The sequence below is a fragment of the Rattus norvegicus genome, chromosome 6 (assembly GCF_021556685.1).
Source record: "Rattus norvegicus strain SHRSP/BbbUtx chromosome 6, alternate assembly SHRSP_T2T, whole genome shotgun sequence".
NCBI classification, from domain to species: Eukaryota; Metazoa; Chordata; class Mammalia; order Rodentia; family Muridae; genus Rattus; species Rattus norvegicus.
Window position 1 is genome coordinate 105,153,479 of NC_141539.1, and position 5,876 is coordinate 105,159,354.

The 5,876-nt window shown below is 42.9% G+C and overlaps 2 pseudogenes; one reads left to right on the plus strand and one right to left on the minus strand.

The window, feature by feature from the left end:
- The first annotated feature begins 506 nt into the window (after positions 1 to 506).
- Positions 507 to 725, plus strand: LOC120103562 (60S ribosomal protein L39-like; annotated as a pseudogene).
- A 2,756-nt stretch (positions 726 to 3,481) lies between these two features.
- LOC148005340 (galectin-1 pseudogene) lies at positions 3,482 to 3,976 on the minus strand (annotated as a pseudogene).
- Between the last annotated feature and the right edge of the window lie 1,900 nt (positions 3,977 to 5,876).

Genomic DNA, 5,876 nt, shown 5'->3' on the forward strand with positions numbered 1-5,876 from the left:
GGGAAGAAGTCCACATAATCACATCCATTGACAGAAGGTTGATTTGGTAATAAGGTACAACACAGAGCTTCCCAGAGGCAAGGAAAAGCCCAAGAATGCCCAGGTGAGGGAGATGTCCAGTGAGGCTAGCTACTGTATCAGACCCTCACGCCTCAGGGCCACGGCACAGTGGACATTTCTTTTCCTTTTACACTTAAAGCTGTGGTGTGAGGCTGAGGCAGTTTAGGATCCAGAAAAAAGGAGCCTCCTTCATCTTCAGCTTGAACCGACACGCATCTGGCACAGAAGTCCTGGACTGCACGGGAAGGTTTCATGAAATGGATGCTCCACTGAGAGCACTCACATGGCCTCGGCCACATGCACTGAGGGCTGGGTTGAAGGGTGCTGTAGTTCAGATACCTAATGTTTCCTTAAGAAGCGTATGTTGAAGATTTTGGTCCTTGACTGCCCAGAGAATGACCTACAAGAGCCACACTTCAAGCTGTGAACGAGCGTGTCTATTAAGAATGAAACAGCTTTTCTCCTTTCCTCCGACATCATGCACACTACGCCTGGTTCGGCTTCTCGCCGTGTCTTCTCACAAGACCTTCAGAATCAAGCGATTCCTAGCCAAGAAACAAAAGCAAAATCGTTCTCTTCCTCAGTGGATTCGGATGAAAACTGGTAACAAAATCAGGCACAACTCTAGGAGGAGACACTGGGGAAGAGGGAAGCTGGATCTGTAAGGATCCACACAATGAAAAGACTGAGAGTTTATACTCATTGTGGTTGTCAATCAGTCCTACCAGATGGATTTCAACATTTTTAACCTGAGACTTGTGTCTAGATTAGGGTGCTTGTCCAATAATAAAATTTAGAACTTGTCAAACTGAAAAAAAAAAAGAATGAAACAAGTCAGAGTAAAAGAGGAAGAAGGGGAGGAGGAGAAGGAGGAGGAGAAGAGGGAGGAGGAGGAGGAAGAGGGGGAGGGAGACAGAGAGACAGAGACAGAGAGATAGCATCATCAAATCTTAGCCGGTACTCAAGCATCCAACAGGAACTTGGGAAGCTGAGGCAGTCAGCTAGAGTTCTCAGCTAAGCTCTCTCCATGGGTGAGCTCCTTCCCCTTTTGCACTGCAGGTATTTTTAATATCATGAAGTCAACAACAGATCCCTCTGTTGGAACTGACTTACCTTCTAGCTGCTTTCAAGGACACAGAGTTTACAGTGTTTGCCTGATTGTTCATTCTTTTCCCTCACTGTCACAGAGTTAAGCAGCCCACCCTGAGACAAGGGCATTGGAGGACATTTTGAGACAAGCATGCTTGGGTTTGAAATGGGATGAGGGACAACCATGCACCATGCACATAGAACCAAATGAAAATTTACCAGTATAAAGGACCTGGCCATAGCATTACTGGGAGGTGGTAGAATGTTTAAGAGGTAGGGCCTAGGGCGAGAATGTAGCTCTTTTGAGAGAATGTTTCCCTGTCAGACAGGAAGCTCTGGGTTGGATCATCAGCACAGCATAAGAATGTGGTGGCTTTTCCCAGTGATTCCAGCACTCAGAATGTTGAGACAGGAGGATCAGAGTTCAAGGCCAGCTGGGGCTGTGTAGATCCTGCTTCAAGTATACATAGTAGACTAGAATAGGAAAAAAGAAAACCGGAAGTGGTAGAGACTGGTGAAAGGAAGTTAGGAAGGTGAGGATATACCCTTGAAAAGAACATGGGACCTTCTGAGTCACTGCTGTGTTTCCTCTCTGTCCCCTCCAGTTATTTCATTTCCCTGACTCTTCCTCCACCTAACTCCACACACACAGAGAGACCCCACTCCTAACCTTTACCATCATCTCTGTGACCAGAATACTTCTTCAGAGCTCAGACGTCTTACAGCAGAGATGACCAGAGTGTGTGTGTTAGTCTGATGACACTGATTCTATATGGCCCCAATAGTGACTATATATACTCACACCAACTGTGTACATATGCACCCCACATGCCAGACCAATGCTAATGGGGTTGATTTCAAATCCTCTTGTTCATTGCTGGTATACAGAGAGGCAGGTTACAGTATTGTTTTAACCTTGTATCCTGTAACCTTGTAACCATGTGTGGGTTCTAGTCAACTCCATTGGATTTTCTCTATGACTCATGTCACCTGCAACAAAAATAACTTTATTTCTTCCTCCCTAATCTGCGTGCGTTCTATTTCCTTTTCATGTCTTAACACATTCCCTATGACTTCTAGTAGTGTTGAAAAGCAGTGGGCTGGGCTTCTTTTGTTCCTTCTCTTGGTTAGGAAGCTTTGAGCTTCTCATCAGTAAGTAAGATGTTGGCCATGTGGTTTTTTTGTAGACATCTTTTCAAGCTGAGGAAATACCCCTGTGTTCCTAATTTACAGAATGTTGGAGAGAGGGGTCAGGAATAAAGTGTTAGACTGTTTGCTTGTTAATTGGCTAGTGAGTGGGTTGAGTGTTTGGTTGGTTGGTTGAGGGCGTCATGTATATCCCAGTCTGACTTCAAACCTGCTACAGTCAACTTCTGATTCTCCTGCTTCTACCTCCCAAGTGCTCAGATTACAGAAGTGTTCTACCATGGCTTGTTTTTATGAGTGCTACAGAGGACACCCCAGACTTTGTGAATACCAGGTAAGCACTCTACCAACTAAGATACATTCCCCTGCCCATGAGCTGAATTTTGTCAATTGTTCTTTGTCGGCTGTTGATAATGATCATATGATTTTTATTTTTTCCTAGCTTATTGAAATGATGGGTGTCATTTTGGCTCATTTTCACAAGCTGAATAGCTTCAAATTGCTGAAAGAAATTCCACTGACTTTTTTTTTTTTTTGGTTCTTTTTTTCGGAGCTGGGGACCGAACCCAGGGCCTTGCGCTTCCTAGGTAAGCGCTCTACCACTGAGCTAAATCCCCAGCCCTCCACTGACTTTTAATATATAATTACCTTTATATATTTTGGGATTTGGTTTGATAAAATTGCCCTGAATATTTTAGAGTCTATGTTTGTGGGAAATAATCGGTCTCCTTTTTCTGTACCGCAGTCTGGCTTTAGGTGATGTTGACATCATAGAATTATTTAGGAAGACCTACTCCCACTTTCTCCCTAGCTCCTAAAAATTACTATAAAGGATTACTGTAATTTCTTCCTTAAATATTTGGTAAAATTTATCAGTGGATCATTATGAACCTGGTTTGCCTTCTATTTTGAAAGATTATTAATTATTGATTTAATCTGCCAAGTAGCTACATGTCTATCAGTGTCTATATTTCTCCCAGTAAGAGTTTTTTTTACCTGGGGGTTGGGGATTTAGCTCAGTGGTAGAGCGCTTGCCTACCAAGCCCAAGGTCCTGGGTTCGGTCCCCAGCTCCGAACAAAAGAAAAAAGAAAAAAAAAGAGTTTTACCTGGTTGTATCTCCCAAAAAATTGAACAATTTCAACCCACAAATTGTGATAAGTTGGATTTCCATATTTTGTTTGTTTGCTTGCTTATTTGCAGAGAACAAAGGCAGCCGCCTTTATTGAGGTTTATGAACTGACGACTTTACTTAAAGGCTACACACTGAATCTTGAAGCCACCATCTGCCATGTAGTTGATGGCCTCCATGTTGAGGTGGTTGGGGAAGTTGAACTCATGCCCCTCTGGCAGCTTGATGGTCAGGTCAGCTATGTCAAAGATGATGCACATTCCCTCGATGCTCCCAGGCTGGCAGGGGAAGGTCTCCTGGTGTTCGGTTCTCCAGGCCCCACCATCCTTGCTATTGTACACAATGGTGTTGGCGTCCCCATGGACGATGAGGAAGGGGTTGAAGTGTAGGCACAGTTAAGCATCCGGGAGCCGCCTTTCCCTGACCTCTGAGACATTTCCCAGGTTTAAGATTCAGATTGCTGGCAACCAGACCACAGGCCATGACCGAAGGGAAAAAGAGATTCCTGCGACCTGCTCCACCAGCTGTCGGAAGACTCCACCAGAGAGATCTCTATTTTCATTGAGGTTTTGAGTGCCTTTAAACTTCTTTCGGGATTTTTCTTTTGATTCTGGTCTTCTTTACACTCCGCTATTTAATCCTCAAGTGCTTGAGAATTTCCCAGCTATTTTTCTACTATTGGTTTCTGCATCCATTTTGTGGTCTGAGAACCTTGTGTGGTTCTCTCAGTGCCTTGCATTCTTTTTATCTTTTGATGTCAAACCTGTAATTTCATCACTTTAGAATCTGAGGTAGGAGGAAGATGGGCTCAGAGCTGGCCTGAGTTACTTGACAAGACTATGTCAAAACAAAATGAAACTGCCACAAAAATGTGTGCATAAATCTTTTCTTTGTTTTAGATTTTTTTCTATAGTCTATATTGTAACTATTCAGCAAATATTTATTAAATATCTTCTGTGAGTCAAGTATGCATAAAATATTAATTTTTTATAATTTATAAGTTTGGGGTTTTGCTTGTTTTGCAAGACAGGGTTTCTCTGTATGTAGTCCTGGCTGTCCTAGAACTCACTTTGTAGAGGAGGCTGGCCTCAAACTCAGAGACATCTGCCTTCCTCTGTCTCTCAGGTGCTGGAATTAAAGGCATGAGCCACACCATTCCTGGCATGTTTGTTTTTTAGTGGCACACACACACACACACATACACACATACACACACACACACATACACACACACATACACACATACACACATACACACACACACACATACACACATACACACATACACACACACACATACACACATACACACACACACATACACACACATACACACATACACACATACACACACACACACACATACACACATACACACATACACACACACACATACACACACACATACACACATACACACACACATACACACACACATACACACATACACACATACACACACACACACATACACACATACACACATACACACATACACACACACATACACACACACACATACACACATACACACACACACATACACACACACATACACACATACACACATACACACACACATACACACACACATACACACATACACACACACACATACACACACACATACACACATACACACATACACACACACACATACACACATACACACATACACACATACACACACACATACACACACACATACACACATACACACACACACACACACATACACACATACACACATACACACATACACACACACATACACACATACACACACATACACACATACACACATACACACATACACACACACACATACACACATACACACATACACACACACATACACACACATACACACATACACACACACATACACACACACATACACACACACATACACACATACACACATACACACATACACACACACATACACACATACACACACATACACACATACACACATACACACACACACATACACACACACACACATACACACACATACACACATACACACATACACACATACACACACACATACACACATACACACGCACATACACACACACATACGCACACACACACATACACACACATACACACATACACACACACATACACACATACACACATACACACACATACACACACATACGCACACACATACACACATACACACACATACACACATACACACACACATACACACATACACACACATACACACATACACACACATACACACATACACACACATACACACATACACACACATACACACATACACACATACACACACATACGCACACACACATACGCACATACACACACACACACACACACACACACACACACACACACACACGTTCAAAGAAGCCAGAAAAAGATACTGTGTCCCCTGGAGTTAGAGATGCAGATAGCCTACCAAGCATGGGT